The sequence below is a fragment of the Centrocercus urophasianus genome, unplaced genomic scaffold, assembly GCF_019232065.1.
Source record: "Centrocercus urophasianus isolate 14NV4802_14NV808 unplaced genomic scaffold, USGS_Curo_1.0 seq_19, whole genome shotgun sequence".
Taxonomy (NCBI): Eukaryota; Metazoa; Chordata; class Aves; order Galliformes; family Phasianidae; genus Centrocercus; species Centrocercus urophasianus.
Genome location: NW_024884744.1, coordinates 9,811,026 through 9,831,325, shown reverse-complemented (window position 1 = coordinate 9,831,325; position 20,300 = coordinate 9,811,026). Strand labels below are relative to the sequence as shown.

At 44.2% G+C, this 20,300-nt stretch overlaps 1 protein-coding gene across 1 annotated transcript in view; it reads right to left on the bottom strand.

Moving 5' to 3' along the window:
- Positions 1-20,300, bottom strand: part of TP63 (tumor protein p63) — a 93,126-nt gene that overhangs the window by 24,899 nt on the left and 47,927 nt on the right. The window lies entirely within an intron of this gene.

The window sequence follows — 20,300 nt, the reverse complement described above, 5'->3', positions numbered from 1 at the left end:
CCTTCAGCTCCCCTGCCCCTTCCCTGGCCCTGCCGCCGCACGGCCCGCGCACACGAATGGTGCTCACGAGCTCTTAAAAATCTTTCCTCCAAGCGCTTTTCCTCAGGAGCTGCAGCCAAAGGCCGCCTGTTGCCACCTGTCAGTCGCGGGGATTAATTACCTGCGCCGGGCTGGGAGCGGCACATTCCTCCCCAGCCTCGCCCTGCAAGATGTTGACATCAGGCAGGTGGGCCCCGCGTCCCCCGGCTGGCAACACGGAGGGGACAAGGGGGGGAAAGAAACATGACCCACACGCTCAGCCGGGACAGACAAAAAACACAGAAAAATGGAAAAAGAAGTGGCAAGGAGCATGTCGGTGCAGCTCTGCGCTGCCTCAGGGCATACCGCGTGCCCAACGCCAGGCTGGACGCTGACGGCAGCTTGGAACTGCGGTGAAATAAAGATATATGTGTCTGCGTTGACCTGCTTAGGTAAATGGGAATGGGGAGGGGTGGCAAGGGAGGAGGATGGAGAAACGTAGCCTCCAGCTAGGATTCAGCAGGCTGGGGCCTGGCTGCCCTCCTGGCACACAGCCCTGCGGGCAGCGGAGAAACGGAGCTGGGCAAGTGGCAAAGCCTGCCAGGAGGCTGCAGCAGACTTAAGGAGGGTGAAAAAGAGGCCTAGAAGATTTGAACACCACTTTCAGAGAGAAACCAGTTCCTCACTCCCCCCTCCAATTGTTTTTCCCCCTTTTACTACACTTGTATCCAGTCCCATGAGTATCGTGCAAATGCCCTTCCCCAGCAACACAGTACTCCTCAAGGAGAGTGCTGAAGGAGCTGAGAAACCGACAGACATGGGGACATGCACCTGGAACCACACTGAAATCCCCCCCCCATAACACTAGGTTTGGAGCATCAGCTGAATTCTCTCACCTGAAGGAGAACTAGACCATTCATTCATGCGAATGCTTCAACATCTCCCCAGAGATCTTTACGTAAAATGATGTTGATCAGGAAGTATTCTCTACATTAGGAAGAATTCTACCTCGTAACAGCAGCAAAACCAGAACAAGTAACACTGATATTTTCCCCTACAACTCTTCCAACTGTGAAATAGTTGTAAATTTACAAACTTCACATTTAAGGGCTTTTGCATGTCATTTTTGCATTTACAGACTCGATTCATCAATAAGTAAAGACCTTTCAAGGTTTGGCTTGAAAACTTTTTTATACACTGAATTTCTCTACCTGTTTCTAAACCGAAACTTCAGCTGTATCACGTAAGTTTCAGATACTAATAATGTCTAGTATTTGCATTTCTGATAGGCTACTTGGCAGAGGAAGTTTTGCAAATGAGGTGAAATGATGAAATGACTAAATTAGCAGCATGCATGCTGGAAAAAACAACAATGCAAGCCAATGCTGAACATCCTTCCCTACACCCAGTAAGTACCCAATGACTGTGGGATTCCACATTACAAAATGCATAGGTATTTTCACACTGAATGAAGTAGCTTCCACAGGGAAAACTTACTTAATATTGCCTAAAATCTGAGGTACATTTCCAAACAGCTGCTTGTAAACATAAATTTACACAAACAAAATACCCTGAAACTATCCCAACTGTAGTACAGTTCCCTCAGATGGAACAGGACAAAGCAACTGTGCTTATCTGGCAAACTTACCTGGCTTTGAACACTGTATCAACTCCCATAGGATCAGAATGTGTCTCAGAGTTTGACTTTGCATATCCCTGTGATGTTATTTTCCACAGACTCTATCAATTAACTGACATTAACACTGCCAATTTACAAGCCATCAGTAAAACATTAAGTCTATTGTAATAATTCCTTGAAGAAGGTTTCTTTAGGATCATTTTGCAAATAAGGCCTCTAATGGGGTCTCAAGATGCACTGCTTTGCTTTTTCCTTCTCCTTCGCCCTCCCCACTTCAAGAGGTGGGCTGGACACAGGCTCTTATACTGTTTAACTCTCAGCCTCTTAAGCTGACATCTGCATATCTCCTGGTGGCTTCTGTATTACAGATTACCACACAAGACTACTGCACTAAGAAATAATCACTGTAGAAACCCCACTCATGCTAACCCTAATTAACAAACACTAACTTCTGGCAGAACGGTGCATAAAGAAAATAACAACCAACCACCAAACTCTGGTTCCGTTAACATGAATAAGCTGTAAGAGCCCCATATAATATTAGAGCCCTCTACAGAGAAGACATATGCTCTGGGTCCTCAGCATGGGATACAGCCACAGGTTTAAACAGCTCCAGACAAGCTGAAGATCAAGGGGATGAAGCTGGGTACAAGGAAATTTCAGATTTAACTTCAAGATGCTTCTTAGTTCCCTCATCTGCAAATAAGGGGATTTCATGGATATCTCAGAGGAAGATAAACAAGTCATTAGCACAGCATCTGTTAGAGCAAAGAAAAAACCAAGCTGGATGAGAGAATAGTGAAAAAGTACCAAAGTTGTTCTGGCAGCACAGTCTTTTCCATCAGCAACATCTCAAGCAGTGATTTTTGCCAAGTCAGACCCAGAGGTATCAGGCGCCATGCCAGATTCTCTACCAACCATTCAACACCCTAGAAAGCAGGACACTTTGCTAGAATGATGATAGATTTCCACCCAAATTCCAGCTCGTACCGAATGGCTGACCTGCTTGCAAAATCCTACAGGGTCAGCATGTTGCATGTTCACATGTCAAACATCGACCCATCATTCCAGCTGGGTCACTGACAGCCTCAGGAATGATTTGCAGAACTGCAAGCCTGTCATCTTTGCACACTTTCCTTCTGATGAGCAGCTACAGGGGAGAAAATTCAGATGAGTCAAAGCTAAAGGCAAGTTTAGTGTCTTGTAACCTCTCATACTTAATACCGCTCTCCAGATACATTTTCTTTTCTGTACCCTTTTGCTTGACTTAAGCTCTAGTGTTCTGCTTCGAGGACAAGTAACACCTGAAGAAATTCACATAAGTATGACTTATGTTTTCCTTGCCTAAGTGCCACTTACAACACAAATGGACTTATCTTACCTATAAAGTTCTGTTTGCATGCCTATGATGGATTCTTCCTTTCTCCTTTCCCTATAACCTGTGTGGGGATCAGGTATTCATCTTACAACACCCTCCATAAGACCTGGGTTTCATTACCTGTAGAAGAACCCACAAGAATCCTTCAGAAAGGCACATTATTATCTTTCTAAGCACAAGCAAGATACTCTCTGCTTCTAAAACAGTGAGCAGCTGCATCAAGTCAGTGACCATATAGTTTCTTGACTGGGATGGACATACCCTCTTCAGAGTTGTGCTATGACCACCTGCAGAACTGCTCCCTCACTGGCCCTTGAGTGCAGAACTGGCTACTGCAACCCAAAAGCAGGGCTGATAGCCAACCAAGATGGGAGGATCTCAGCTGTGAACTTCAATGCTCTGATGGAAAAAGGATCTACTATAGAAGTCTATGAGCTCTTTTGTATTTGTGCTCTTAAGACAGACTGAACAGCTCAGATGTAAGAAGGTGGTCCCTTTCCTTCCCTTTTTACTATCCGTTCTCCCTCCATTTATTCCACCTGGGGGAAAGTTCAAATGCCTCTCCACTTCATCCTTCTAATAAACCAAGGTATTAATCACACCTATGGGAGGCGATCGAGGAAAGACAGAAAGTATTAAAAAACTGACAGGATCTCAAAGCAGCAATGCCAGTGAAATGCATCATTAAGGTGAGTAATTTTCCTGTTTACTTCACAGGCTCCCCCTATTCCCCCCCTTTTTTCCTCCCCGCCTAAGATGTGGGCAGGACTCATCAAGGCAAAGCTTGGAAGCAAGAAGCAGCGTCCCCAGTTTCTACATAAATGCTGCAGGCCAAAGAGCAAAGGCAAGTTCCAACTGAGCCCTTGACAATAATCAAGCTCTGCGGCGCCTCTGGTCTTGTCTTGTGCATACCTTGCAAGTAGCATCATGTCTTCCTGCTGAGATTTCACTGGCAGTGCACACAAGCACCTTGTCCCTTGGCTTCTATTTCAGAAAAAGAAAGTCCTGAACACACACACACACACACACACACACACACACACACACACACACACACCCCTGCTTTTCTGCTTTGAGAAAGACCATTTGCCTCTAAATCCTCAGCATCCTTTCAGATGCTGAATTTACAGGTCTTTTCTGTTCTCTTGCAGGAAGATTAGAGTGAGTCCCTTGCCAAAAGGGCATTGAGTTTTTTCTACTTACGTCCAGGAAACTTTTCTGAGTCAGATCTTATTACTTTTGAAACAACGTACAGGTACCAACAAGTCTCTTCCATGATAACAGCCAGGGCCTGTTCCATTTCCTGATCACATTACGCTCAATTTCCAGAATTACATCTATGCAAATATTGTTCTCCTGCTTGCAGAGCATTTCATTGAATAATTAAACCAAGGAGCCAGCAAAGCTTTTCTGGCCATGACAGACAGCATGGCCAGCGATGCAACAAACAAGCATGCAGGTAACAAGCAGGCCTCAGTTTTCTTCCTCTATACGAAAACTGCTTAAGATGCTCTGCTTCTCCTAAAGGACAGGAAATCCAAACAGAACCAAGTAATTTCTACAAGCATCCTTCTGTTTTCAGGATTTGCCAACCTTAGAGGACATATTCTAGGTCTGAGTTGCAGCAAAAAAACATAAGGATGAAAAAAAAAAAGAAAGAAAGAAAACCAACACGTGTAACATAACAAGTTAGATTTATGTGGCAACTGCCTCAGATTTAAGTTAGATAAATAAAGTACAACAGCAGCTCCACCACACTCAAGATGAATAGTGACTAAGTCACAGCTTTACATCTTATTCACACAGTTAACTTTCGGGGATGAACAGCAAAAAAACTCAGAAGAATATAGTGTCACTAGCTATTAACCACCGTTTTCAAGGTTCCGGGATCTGCATTTTATCCAGATCCTCCTCTCTCCCAGCCCTCCCCTTCCATTCTCAATGACCCAGCTAAGCACAGTCCTCAAGTCAACTGATGTGGTTTCTCCTGAGCCTACTTTCAAAGTCAAGGCATGATTCAGCAAGGTGTTTAAGCAGATGCCTACCTTTAAGGATGGGAGCAGTCTTGCTGACTCCAACAGAACCCTACATTTCACAGGGAATATTCACGTGCTAGAGGTTATGCACTCCCTCAAGTGCCTTACTGAACAGAGACCCTTCGTACCATGGGAAACAGTTTATCAAGACCACATTGAGGAACACAGTGTCACTGCTGCAGCTGTGAGGCCACCAAAACATTCCCACCTCCAGAACACTGTGCCTCAGCCCCAGGCAGCTGGTGAGGTCAATGCTGTGGCATCTTCTCTGCTAGGAAGATCAACAAGCCCATCCCAGGCTCCAGGTATTCCTCCAGCTTTCTCCTGCCAGCAGCCCTAAAGCTATGCAACTGCAGCAACTAAGAGAAGACAGCCATTCTGCAGAGCAAAGCAAAGAGAAAAGAAGGCTTTGCAGTGCTACCAGCTGCCCATCCTAGACCTCTTCTAAAAAAAAAAAAAGAAAAAACAAAACCTTCCATTTTTTCATCTCCTACCCCAAAAAAGGGGGAAGGAAAAAAAAAAAAAGTCACGTTCCACCTTACACACAAGCCAAAGGTACAGTTCACACAAAAAGGCTCAAACACAGCACAGACAACACATATTCCAGTCGATTCTTCGGTAGCTTTATAACTTTGGAAAGAATGCACAACTGCATAAAAGCTGCATGGATCTGGATGCACTGTAAAGGCAAATCTGCAGGTCTGAGAGATGAACTCAGCAGGGATAATCTTCCAAACCCTTCATGACTATTTCAGATCTATAAATTATTGGAAATAGATGACAGTAATTAATACCTAAGCAATTGATTTCACTTAGTAACTGAAGGATTATCTTGCCATCCACGTGACCTAACTGGAAACATAGCGGAGTAAGTGTTGATTTAGATGCAAATCCTCATGAGTCTTGAAAGTGGCTTTTCAAGAAAAATACCAGACAGCTCTTTGTCCCCACTACCCCTGCAGTGCTCCACTAGAAAGCAGCAAGTTCTGAAGACCCCAAGCCACAGACACTTTTTGAGAAGACTTCTCCTTTAAAGGGACACTGCTCTCCCAAACAAAAAGCATCTCTGTTACTAGATTACAGTGAAAACAGGAATAGTTCCTGGGAACCATCATTTTCAAGTCAGATTTCCCAACTAACCACACCCAATTAGTAAGCGATGCCATATATTTTAAAATCATTATTAATTTTTGAACAGCAGATTTTTCACTAGTGAAGCTTCGGGATTTCCTTCATCTTTCCACTCTCAGTGTCCAATAAACCCAGCATCCTCACAATCTTATATGGGTTAAAGGCAACTAGAGACAAACTCCTTCCCTCTTTAAAAAGAAATAAAAGAAAATGAAGCAAAACAAGACAAGAGTTTCAACATCAGAACAAGTTATTGGCTCACACTGTCTGGCACTCCTTATGCATCATAGATGAGCTGTAAGAGAAAGGTGCAAAGCTCCTATGGACAGAACATGCTGTTGTTCTGCAGAGTGCTGTACAGATGAATTAAAACCCTTACAGGAAGTCAGCTCTGAGATAGCTACATAGTCAATCTCTTGAGCTGGCCACACTGCAAATGCTACTAAGGGCAAGGCCCGTGACAGCTAACAGAAGATACCATTAAACCACCAGAGTAACCCAGAAGACACTTTCCGTCTAAGCACTAATGAATCCATGGAGAAACAAATATTTAGATCTGCAGTTGCAGACAAAGCACCAAGATGCAAGAATGAGCCCTAAACAGAACCAGAGATCACAAAACACACCGCATGGACACAACTATGCTACTGATGCTGTTGTGCCCATCATGGCATCATTATCTCAGTGTACAAAGCGTGCCTGCTCAAGGCACTGGATAAAACACAAAATCAGAATGCAACAGATAAAACTAATCCAGGGAAAAATACTTGGGAAGAAGCAAGCTGGCGAGGAAGGAGAAGCTCTAGTCACAGCACAACAGCTACCTGACCCCAGAGAACAGCAAATGACAGAGGCCCAGATAGACTGCAACTGTTGCTACACACTCCTTATTTAAATGCAATTTGTTTAATCTCAAATCAGATTCAACCATCAAAGGCTCTCTTCTGTAGCATACTGACAGTTCACTTGAAATCTCTGCACCTTTAATCCTTTAATTAGCTAACAAAAATGCTATCTCGACTCTTTCACCAACTGAAGCTAATTTTCTGCACGGAGCTTCCAACTTCTGCAGGTAACAGGTTTTAGCTGCTCACGTAGCCAAGGGGAAAAAACTAAGCAAGTCCCCAGTCCATTCTTGTACAAGCTGATCTATGCTCCTCTATATGCTGCATCTCCAAAGAATATGCTTCTGAAAGACTCCTTCACAAAAGCAAGATGGTCCTATTCTCACATTGCTCTGATGGGCTGGGAGGCATAATTAGATTGCACAACTCACTGAGAGCGAGCAGATTCTTCCTGTGTTGGTACAGAGGCAGCTGAAGGAACCTGAGGAATGGGCAATGCTTACACAGGAGCAGGACAGAAACATGAGTTAAGCCAACATTTGTGCAAGACAACATCATTTCTGCCGTGTACTTTGGCCACTTGCCTTGATGATTTTGGGATGAGATCTCTGAAGGAAGCAAAGCAACTCCCCAGTAGCCAACTGTTCTGGAGGCTACCTCCAGAAGATTATTTCTTCAGAGATGAGCTCTGCTATCGCTCAAAACTGCCAGGACAACACAGCTCCAGAACCAGAAAATGAAGAGCGCATGAATCATCAGCACATCAGGAAAGAAATCCATTCAGGCAGCTTATATTATACATCAGATATTTTCTTCAGTTCAGCAGAGCTAACAACTCTGCCCATCCTGCAGGGCAAGAGGGCCACCTAAAGTCTCTTATCAGAAGCTCTGAATAACATGGGAAGTGAGGTACATCATGCACCTGAACGCAGCCCTGGGGCCTCTTGAGGTCACGATGCTCCCTGCAGGGCAAGGCAAAAGCAACCAGCACTTGCTTGAGGCTTGCAAAGAAGGCACACCCATAGCACAGCTGCAGGGACTGCTGGCTCAACACAAACTAATCCAGCACGTGACATGCTGGAGAACGGGCATCACACACTGCAAAGCCATCACAGCCCCCCAGTCTGGCATGCTCAAACTGCAACATGCCAGACCTACTGAACTCTGCCTGTTGCTGCAGCACTACGCAGACACATTTCTTTTTCTAGACGCAGCCTTGCAAATCTATGCAGCATAGATGAAGCCTAAGGCTTGCTCTAGCATAGGTGTCCACCTGCTAAGCCTGGCCAAGTCACAGGAGGCTTCGCTGTTGGCCAGCCAGCGAATACAGGTGAAGAACAGCACAGAGTCACCAGAGACTTGACCAACGCATGGAAACACAGAGGTAAGCATATCTGTGCTCTACTGAGCACAGTGGAAAAGCCCTGCCTACATCAAAGGCAGAGGACAGGACATTCTACACCTTGCAGTTCCCTAATTTGCTTGTGCTCTGGGTTCCTTGAAGAACATTAATCAAGCTCTGGTCCTGTGCTAATCAAGCACTCATGGCAGGATTTGGTGCTAGGCAAGGGAGAAAAAAAATAAAAGATACTACCCAGGTAGTATTACAAACTATACCATGCATAACAGAGCACTTTGAATGCACTTCTCCTTTGGCAGAATTTTAGAAGCACTACATTCACATTCTGCATCTTATTCAGTCCAAATGAGTGAACCCAGCTCCCTAGCTGGAAATCCAGCCCACAAGACCAGGAGAAAGATCTGAGCAAGCTGCTGCACCCTGCTGACAGCAGATCCCACAGTCATATGCAGTCTACACATCCAAAACTCACATGAGTTGTATGTGTAAACTAGAAATATGGCTGTGTGTGCATCTCAGGGGCAATCTAAGGAAGAAAGGAAAGTAATGCAGAACTAAGCAGAACAGGATAACCTCTCCTACCTGCCTAACCATTTCTGCTGCTCCTGAGTCATATAAACGTTCTATGCTGCCACAGGCCTTAAAATGAGGCATTTCAAGTGCACAGTTAGAGGCAGGCAAACACACTGTGCTAAGTGCAGCTGCTGAAGTCTCATTCTACATTCAGTTCTTACAGCACACAGAGGACGGGAGCAGCTGGCAAGGAGCGCCTGATCGGGAAGCTGCATTCTGGTGTCTGGGCAGTCTGCCTGGTGACTGGATCTCCACACTCCTTGATCAATGTATTACCAAACAGCCTTCTGCTGACAGTCCTCAGAGTAGGTACGCCAAAGCTGTCAACAGTTACCAGATTTGCTCCAGGCCAGAAATCAAGCTCATTTTGCAGTGCCAAGATGAGCAGGATTCTTTATTCTTTATTTAAAAAAGAAAAAAATTCTACAGCACTCTGAAAGCAGCTAATCAAATTATTAAAGTGCTTAAAAGTTTAATGAAGAAATCAAAGCTATTAAGCAAACATTCAGCCTGATGTCTCTTTCCCTTCTTACCCACCCTTCCTCAATGCATTCAAAACCTCTTTTTGCTATGCTACAACATGTTTAAACAGGTACTGAGATACAAACAAGTCTTGGCCCCATCTCATACAGAATGGATTGGTTGCAGATGTTCTCCTGCAAGCTACATCTTGCCTTCTGCAAGAGCATTCATCTCCAAAACACATCATTTCACCTACTTTGCCCGAAGCCAAAACTCAAAGGTTATTTAATTTTATTTTTTTATTAACTCTAACATACCTACAGCTGTGCAAGCAAAACGCCAGCTAGTTTATCAAGGCACAAAGAGCTGAGTGACTGAGTTTAGATAAATGTGACCAAGTCAGAGCAGACATCTTTCTGTTCACCTATGCAGCAGCCAACAGCAATGTCAGGGATGCAATAAAACAAAAAAACTGCTGTATTTCAGAGAAGCCTGACATATTTCACTATCTTCCTAGGACAAGTCAGACATGAGCTCATACAGTGGCAGGTGAGTCAGTGACGAGTCAGACAAGAGCTCCTTAATTAAGCTTTAGGGGTGGATGATCCCTCGAAGGTGTAATCAGATTGGTATGGCCAGTGGGAAAAATAAAACAACCAAAAAAAAAAAAAAAAAAGCCTACTGGAGTGAATTGCTACACCGTTGGTGATCCATGCCAGGCTGGCCAGAGAGCCCCCAGCACACAGCAGCAACTACTCTACACCACTCCCCAGAAGCCTGCATGCTGAACCCTACTTCTCCTGGGCACTGGGAAGTGCTGACTTTCCCATAGCAAGAAGGTCATGCTGGAGTCACATCACAGACACGGTGTGATCCAGGGGTGCAGGGTAAGGTGAAGCCCAGCAGTTTGGGCTTCAGAGCCAAGCGGGCAACTGGTAGCAACTCCAGCCTGTGGGGTGGAGAGAAGCAGTCACAAGTTAGTCGTTCCCAGTCACTAAGCAGCAGTACTTGGCCATATGCTTCACTGACACTTAAAATACTACCAAGCAACCCTACTCAAGAAGACCCTGTAAGTTCTACGTTTAGGAACCATCCCTAAAACGCATTTCAAAACACACATCAGAACAGCAGCGTATTAAAAACAAAACAGCCCCATTAAGCAGATTGAGATCAGTGGTGTGACTAACAGCATCGGAGTGTTTTGTGCTCACAACGTTAGACATGCAGCATGGAAATGGTTTTCTTCCAGCACGTGTCCCTGCAAATGCAGCCTGGAACCAGCGCATTCACGGAGCTGCTCCTCCCAACAGCTCTTCCATGCATACCAGCAGCACCAGTGCAATCCAGTATTGCATAGAACAGCTGGAAAACAAGCCCAGAAGCAGAATCCCACCTTTGTAGTACCTTAAGAGAGGCATAGCAAAGGAAACCAGCAGAAGTGACTCACCAGAGAAGTCAGCACATTAAGGGGCTAACAAATAAAGATTAAACTTAATTAAAAATGTATTAATTATTTATAAGACCAGTATTTTAAAGTAGTCAGTCCATGTGCTCCATTTCTGAGAACCTTTAATCTTTACAGAACTAATGATTGCTCTTCTGAAGCTTTTCCTAAGGGCTGTCATCTTTTTTTTTTCTGTTAGTGTTGACACTGTAAAAGTCTTCAGTGAGAGAAGAGAATTGCAAGTGATTTTTGGAGTCTCCTTTGCTCACCAAGTGCTGGTCAAGAAAGTGACTCAGAATGAATAACACAAGCAGTGTGCAGCAGAAGGGACAGGAAACAAAGAACTCATCATAAAACCAGTCGCCACCTGACTTGATTAATGAACAGATGACATTTAGTGCTCAGCCACCTAAGAAACATCTCATGAGAATACTTTGCCACCCATGGTGATGCTGATGCTCAAAACACAAACAGAGAGGGCATGCTGCTGGACACTGAGCCCAAGAGCTCTGCTCCCATCCATTTGCCTTAGGAGAGGCTATGAGGACACATCGGACAGCAAATCTCTGCTCAGCTCCATTTTTTTTTTCCCCAAGGAGGCCAGGAGCAGGGCAGCTCCCCAGCAGAAGCTCCCAGCTGCAGCTCCCACGGGTGAGCTGATGAGCCCCGACAGCAGCAGGGTGTGTTCAGCCCAGCTCATCACTGCAGCTAACACAGCACAGCTCACACACTGTCACACTCCAGATACACAAGGAGGAAGAGGCTTTCCTTTGTGCCATAGCCTCCACACGGCCTCTGCATCAGCATATCCCATACCTGATGGGCCTGATGCTGGTAAATAGAGAGCTCTCAAGAGGGGAAGCAATTAACCTAGTCAGGACTTGGGCAGTTCTGAGCTTTAGCCTGGAGATATACTTAGGTTTGCAAGACAAATCTTTTTACAAATAAGCTTTCAGGCCTCTTGATTAAGTCTAGTGATACAGGCTGCAAGCAAGCAGCAGCCCCAGCCATTCCCCCAAGCGTTTCACATTGGGGATTTAAGTGCTTTGCAACGTGGTGGCACAGTCCTGACTTTGAGGGTGGGCACGTAGAAATGCAGGGGAAGAAATGGAGGCAGAAGGAATGCCTTGCACAACGTTACCCAGATCAAATCTAAATCACAGGGCTGGGGCAGCACAGAGGCTGGGTTCAGGGTCAAACCCTTAGCTCATCTGTACTGAGCTCTACCCAAGCAGCTCGGGGCAATGCTGCTTCTCTCCCCAAGAGGGAAGCACAGTGAGCCCCAGGCTCCAGATGATCCACACAAGGATGCTGCTCTTTAAACCTTGCAGAGCAGCATGATCATTACTGCTAAAGCAGGAAAAGCCAGAAAAATAGACCCTATTTTCCTTATTTTGGCAACTGATGCACATCAGCAGAACATGAAGCACTCATCCTCCTCAGAGGAGCATCAATCTTGCCCTCTTTCAAACAACAAACAAACAACTGTCATAGAATACATCTGATAAGATGATGGAGAAGTAGCAGTTCACTTCTGTGGATGCATCAAGTTTTGCTCCAGTGTTTAAGCGTTATCTGTAACAACTGGAAATGTAAATTCTGTATAACACAGAGATGCAATTTCTCCACCCTGGTCTATTTGTCAGAGGATCTAAGCTCTTACTTGAGTAGCTTATTCTACTCTGTTTACCATAACAAATCTGACACACCTGCACATGAACAGATTTCCATTGCATAATAAAGTTCATGCTCTTTCTATACAGAAGTCATCCCTACTCAGCACCCCTATTCAGGACACAAAAAAACCCCCAACAAAATAGGACATTTCTTCATAGGACATGGTCTGCCAAGCACTGAAGCTAAACCCTCAGTATACAGAGCACCACCAAAGCAACACAAAAACCATCACGTTTGCCTCAGCACACCACCAACTGTTGCATGTTCTGTATCAAGTTGTCAGGGAAATAAGATGAAATAAGTACATGGCTGCAGTGTTTCAACTGATCTGAGGACAGGAACAATCACCTCCAAGGCCGGTCTTTGTCTGCAAGGCAAGCAATACTTCTTATATCAGCCTGTCAGAAAAACCTTATTGGAAGTAATTTAACATCACTCACTGTTTTTGCTCAACATTTGTTTAGTTTTTTGTTTTGTTTTTTGGGGTAGTTTGGTTGAAACATCTTCAAGCAGTGCTCATTTAAGGCAACTTTTTCAGAAGCTCTCCATGCCCCAGAGCATGCTGCCTCCCTCCTGGCCTGGCTGTCTATGACCTGCAGGAAGGGAAGGAGGCAGCTCCTCGGATGCCACATCTGAGCAGTGAAGGCTGCTTTGCAGTTCACATGTTTCACACTTATAAAAATCCAAGAGAGCTCAGCAGCTTTTAGGAGCTAGCACAGAGGCAGTCCCTGTGCTGAACAGTACGAAAAAGCCCTGAAGCATCCAGAAACACCAGCCCCAAAAAAACACCACACCAATAATCTGACAACGAAAAAAATCCCACACCACTCCAAAGGAGTGCTAGGAAACACTGGGACTTCTGGCACCTTGGCTTCCCTCCTCTAAAATGGCAACGACATACCTGATTTTCCTACCAAGAAAAGGTGTTTGCTGATTAGGGGAGTAATGTTTGTGCAGCACTTTGAAGATTTAAAGTACTACATTAATCCTACATGTTGTTCTTCGCAGAAGCCAATTTTTAACTAAGCACAGGAGAAAAAAAAAAAAAAGAAAGGTGATTTAAATAGTGACCCTCCCCTACTTCAAGATGTTCACTCATCTCCCAACATCAGCTATTCTTATCTCTAAATGTTTTTTTAACCCTTCCTTCTCATACTTCTCAGAAACCACAAGGCTCATTCAGCTTTTATTCAAAAAATGGCTTCTTTCCAGGCTGTGGCTGCTTCTTGTAAAGTTAATTCCTTTGGTAATGCTGCTGGAGGCACATCGGTATGTTTGGTGTGTATGTGTATATACATATTTTCCCCCTTTTCACATGGTGTTGTTTTTATATACGTGTAGTGAAAGATACCTAATCCAGGATTATGATTCTCTTTATTCCTTTCTCATGAAAGTAGGTGGGGCTTTTTTGTGCCAGTTGCGTTGATGAAAATTATGTTTAATTAACGCTTTTCCTCTCCACAGATGTAAAAAGTTCTCATTAAGAACCCAAGATGTTTCTTACACTTAGTTCTCTCCCTCTGCATTTTCTCTTTGGAAACAACTAAAACTGGAAGACAGTTTTGCCAGCTTTCTGAGAAAAAAAATAAGGCAAAAATAATAAAACAGACTGATGCCAGTACAGCTAGAAGTCACTTGAGCAAAGCAGCACGTAAATCTTCTTCCCCTGGGGGTGCCAAGAGAAGACAACCTCTCCCCACAATTACTTTCTCCATCCCACTGTGCCCATCCCTAACATCTGAGTGTTTTGCACTTGCAGACCCTGCAGTGAGCTCTGTCTGGTCCCTTGTTTTGCAGGGAGAGAGAAAGCACAAACACAGCAACCAGGAAACTAAATCCTAGCTGAACATTCACACCATCAATTTAAATAAATACCTTCCTCTTGTCTCCTCATCATGGAGACACTTGGCTAATGAAAAGCATCTACCAAAACTCAGCACCACTACAGTTGCACCTCAGAGAGGTACGCTACATTGCCTTGTAGGATTTACAAAACAACGAAGGATGCAAAAACAGAGAGAGGCAGAGAGAAGCAGAGACAAGCTCAAAACAAGACATTTTCTAGAAATCATTACAAGGAGCTCTGGAGCCGCTGGTAAAGAGTCAGAAAAAGATAACTGGTAATAAAGACAGAATACATGACAATGAGCTTAGAGGGGGGGAGGGGGGAAGCATAACTGCATTTTAATAGGAAGCTAATGAACTTGGATCTCCTTTCACTCAAAGGAAAAAAACCAACAAAAAAAAAAAAAAACAGAAGACAAGCAAACAATCCAGCAGGCCCCTCCTGGACTGGTTCTCACAGGGGAACTGGTTCTTCCCAGCTCTGCTCGCTTGAAACACATCCCAGCCGTGAGAACGGCACCTCCTGCACAGACAGCAAGCTGCTGCCCTCCTTCCAGGCAGATGACCCAGGACAAGTTTCATAGGCACCAACAGCCTTAACATCAGGCCCTGCGGTACTACACAGAGGGAAACACTTCAGCTCATTCAAACAGGAAGACACAATCGCAACCTTTCTGTACATGACAGCTGTCGCAGCAACCAAAGCCCATCCCTCTCCCTGCTCTGAGCAGACAAAGGGCACACGCACTAGGAGCAGCATCTTCAAAAACAGGTAAAGCTGCACAGAGCCTCAGGAGGCCAGTTCCCACCACTTCTCACCCAGACAAGTGTCCAAATAAGGCAATGCTCCTGCTTTGCTGAGATCTGTGTGGAGCCAAGCCCTGAGCTCACAGCATTGCGTCAGTTCTTCCAGTCTGTGCATCAGCAATCGGTTGGGTTGAAGAGAAAACCTAAAGTCATGAAAGGATTAGCAAAGTGTCCAGAAGGGGACCAACTGCAATGCTTGGAAACATCCACAGACCCTGCACTCACTTCTACAGGGACCCTTCTTTTAGCTTTGTGCTAACAGCCAAAGCCCACAGCATTGCTGACAAGGAGGCTCTAAAGGAGACAAATTCAAAATCCCATTGTCCTTCTCCCAGTAGCTTTAAGGAGGATAGAAATCAGGAAAGCTCAGACTGCACTGCCTAAAAGACAACTAGCTGGTGCAAGTGGCACATCACTGAGGTGTAACAAAGCTAAACCTTCACATTAACACCCAGCACAGCCCTATGTGCAAGGTCTTTAGGGAGACTCACCAGCCCTTAAAAAGTTGTCACATACAATGCAGAAAAATGACCAGCAGAAGAAGCATTAGCAGAGCGTTGTTCCAGTCGCACTATTTGAACAACTTATGTAAGAGAACACACAATTAGAGCCAAGGCAACGCATGCATCAAATTGCCATCTCACTGCTGTGCTATCCCCACGGACATCATCCTCCAATTCATTTTATAGATGGGAAATGAAGCTTCCCATTTTATACCAGGTGATTCAGGACAAAATTTTGTTTTCAAAGCAGAAGTGGAATAAACCAAATCGAAATAAGACGACTGAGATAGACCAGCCAAGGAATCTGTACTCTCAACCACAGAAACCTGTTACTCCTAGCAGGGACTAATTTAAGCACATTCCTTTCACCTTAAGAACAAAACCCTTCTGAATCTACTAACCCCAGACTGCACAATGCATTTACTTGCTTTCTTGCATGTTGCACAGGTTGTCACCTCGCCTTGACAGCCAAGAGTCTGAAATCAAAACGCTTTAATAGAACTTGAGGTACAATCAAGTTTACTGAGCACAGGAGAACCAAAGTGCCTGACTGGAACACGGATTGCAACTTTGTGGAGCTCTGTGTTTCATAACAAAGCTCTGCAAGGACCAACCCTGCTCAGCTCCAACCTACTGCAGGGCATGAGAAAAAACTGCTATGCTCAGGTATTGCCAACACTCCCATTATGCAAGTCTTGCAGGGCTTTCTTCAGCAAAATCAAAAACAATCACAAGCAAATTTTGGTTTTCATGCAAAAACTTAAAGCTACTTTTGCCTTTTTCCTCTACTCTCGTGACTACCCAGAAATGCTTTAGAAGATTTAATAGATGCACCCTAAAGGCTCAAAAACCTGAGGGAACATCCGAAGAACCTGTTTGTCTTTAATAAAGTCTCATGACTTATAAGGTGGTATCTTGCTTATGGGGATAGGAGGATCTGATTTGTTTCTTGATAGCTTGAGTTTGGCAGCAATGTTAACTTTACTAACCTTGACATAATTATTTCTTTAAATTATTTTTATTTTTTAATCTTCCCCACTGCAACCATGTTCTTCTCCAAGCAAGCAGTCATATAGCAAGCTCTGTGCTAGCAACAGGTGATTGCCAAATCTTTTTTTAGTGGGAAAAGCCAGTGCAGTTATTTATTTACTTGCACTTGGAGTGGGTGGGAACATCTGCACACAAAGTTACTTCCAGAAAGGGAAAAAAAAAGTCTGAGGTGGCACGCTTTTGAAACGCCTTGTTTGCTTCTGCTGCAGAAATGGGAGGAGATCTCACAAGCCCAGGTATATGAGAATTCTCACAGAGGAAGTATCCCACAATACATGACGCACAGTTCTGGATAAGCTTCACCTAATTTCACCAAATTCATAGGGCTTCTCTCTCAGACTTAACGACCTTCTGCCTACCAAGCAATAGCTGCTTGATCCACTACTGGCTTTCAGCGAGCTTAAACTGCAGGAAGAGCTCCCCCAACCCCTGTATGCATGTGAGAAGCTCTGTTCAGTTTAGATTATCAAGGCTTTTGTTTTTAAAGACTGAAAGAGAGTGGCAATCGTTAAAGATTTTCCTTCTGAAAAGACTGATTAACTTGGTTATATTCTTGTGTTCTCAGGTCATTAATTAAAAAAAAAATAATCAAGGATGCTTATAAAGTCCTCCGCAATCCAATCTCAATTTGTCATCATTAATTAGTTCAACGTTGCATACAAATGAACAGCTAACCTGATTAGACAGCATGTTTTACTGGAATTCCTACTTAAGGTCATGAAAGACTTCACAGAGAAAATCTGCAATATTTTCAAAGCAAACTGCTCATGCATAAGAAATCACTCTCACCTAGCAGCAACTGGTGTTTCTCTGCAGTTTTTGGCCAGCTCCTTCCCCCCTTGAGTTAGGAGCCCATCACAAACCTGAGCAGAGAAGCAGCCCTCCCAGTGTTACATTCATCTCTTCCCCCGCTTATCCTACATGAACAGCGCTGACTCAGCACAGGGTGTCCTCTGCCCTGTGAAAACAAACCTGCCCCAAAGAAAACATCACCATACTACAAAACAGGTTTGGAGGGGTACGAGTAGAATTTGGGGCTGCTTGCAGAGACCTAGCTTTCCCCCCCCCTTTCTCCCACTTCCAGAAATAACCCTGGGATAACTATGTCTGATTTCAGATCATTTTTCCCTCAGAAGCTAAGCACCAAAAAGCCTGAAGCATCTTCACAGATCTCCAACCCTCCCAAAGCACCTTTGCTTTTTCAGGGGAAATAACCAAAGTCTTCCACCCAGGCTGCCAGCCTTTGCTCTCCCATGACCTAATCCAACACAACTCAGCTCCAAACAAACTCAGATGAGCTACAGCAAAGCATCCTGTCAGCCAAGACTCGAGATTCACTGCCTGCCCCCACTGAGCCCTCCTAGCAGGGCAAGGTGGGTCAGCCTCACTCATCCACTCCCAAAGTGGGGAAAGTGAGACACAAGTTTCCTTAACGCTGTCACCCTGGGGAATGCAAGAGGAAAAAACCCTAAGAAACAAGGCTTTCAAGTTTTGGACTCTTAATAAGGGTGGGGCCATCTAGTAATTAAACATTTAATAGGTCACTGCTGTGGAAGAAACTCTTCCAGTTGGGTAGGTTCCTAATCCATCATTAAAAAAGAAGATGACGACAGGCATTAATCAAAGCACATGAAGTCACATTGGGGGGGGGGGGAGGCTAGTGAGCAACTCAGAGAACTTGCTCCTGCTGTGAGGATGGGGCAATCCTTCTTTCATCAACGTTTCACACGTGTTTCCACATTTCTCAGGACAGCAGCAGGAGAGAACCTCCAAGTCCCTCCACACCCACCCCGCTGATAAAGCTGTCGAACACATTACCAACTGCTCAACAGCCCATGTGAAATGAGTTGGTGGATTAATTAGCACAAGGGCAGAGCTCTGAAGATGGAAAGATGCTCAAGTGTGAAACATAGATTGAAGGTCCCCGGCAGCCACCACAAGACTGTCAGCCACTGCATACACACAGCTCCTGCACAAGCAGCTCTAGGCTCAGCACAGGGACACCAGGACACTCCTCCACAAACAGAGCTGTTTTGGAGGTTGCTCCTTGACTAAAACATACAGGCTCGTTCCTGTGCCACAGACTGCAACAGCTACAGGCTACACACGTGCCTGTCGCACGGTTCACATCATGGATAAAGAAAATGGAAAATGCTTGCCCCCAAGGAAAGAAAAGAAAGCGACCACCATGCAATCTGATCTGACTACTACCTAGATCCACGTTAAATCTCAGCCTCACTTCTACCCCCAAGAGCTGCTGTCGTTGCAGTGAATTCCCTCAAGTGCTTGCTCAACTTCACGCTTGCGAGCAGCTCGTCTTCAGCTCTTCTGGAACAGCCTACCACTGACGTTCAAAACTCATTTCAAAAGACCACTTTTCATAGTTGAAAGGATAGCATCAAACACTCCTGTTCCCTGCAGCTGCGTTAGATAATTCTTTGTACTATATTTATCAAAAGAGAATGTCTTTTCATATCTCTCTCAAAGGACCCTCTCCACAGCAGCCTGCAAAAATCCAAGGGCAGCATTTTCTTGCCCTGAGAAATGGAAAGCAGACCTGACAATTTCCTTACTCAAAAGGGGAATGAAAATAAATAGTGTAGTGCAAGTGGAGAAACCTGGACATGAAAAGCATGAACTACAACAAGACATCACAGCCAGTACAGATAAAGAATAGATGCATTTCAACTTCATTTGGACTTCCACAGATTCATCCGTAAAGAAATAAGTAAATTGCCCTTGACCAGACAAAACATTTCAACTCTGTGAAACATACCCTTTAAACAAAGGTATCGTTACCAGTTTCAGACAAAAGTTTACTTAAAAACTTTTACATATGAAAGATGCAATTTTATACTGATTTATTATTACACAACATCTCTTCCCATCTGTCCAATAAGAAGCATGCAGGTTACAGTGTTTCCTACCAGCAGTGGCCAGTTGCAGTTTCTAGACTGTATTTACTCTGAGACCAAAGGAGTTCCTTGGACTAAATATGGAAAGGAAGAAAAGCAAATGTGCTTCATTTTTGGTAAAAAACAAAAAAAACAGAAAAAAAACAAAACCCAAAAAGCACTTTAAATTAAAAATCCCTGCAACTCACTGCTTTTGTTTGTGTAGTTTTAAAGACAGAAAACAAGTGTTGGATAATCTGATATCATTAAATAAAGTCACCATAAAGTGAGATACTCAAAACAGCTTCGAGTGAAGAAAAGTAAGACAAATCATACTATGATGGAAGCTGAGATTCGACCTGCTGCTAGAAGAATCAATACGTACATCTGAAGGAACAAAAAAACAAAAAACAAATAAAAATAAATTGGTTCCCTCCACTGGGGATTCAAATCTGATTTCCTTAATTACCAAGCACAGCAGGGGTTACTGGTAATACCTGATTTAGGCATCTAACTCTAGTGTTATTCAGAGGACCAAGGTTCAATTTACCTAATTCTCCTCACTCACCACACAGGGGTTTATTCACTGCACTGATTTGGAGTGCTTGAAGCAGTGGAAGACAAATACTGAACATCTT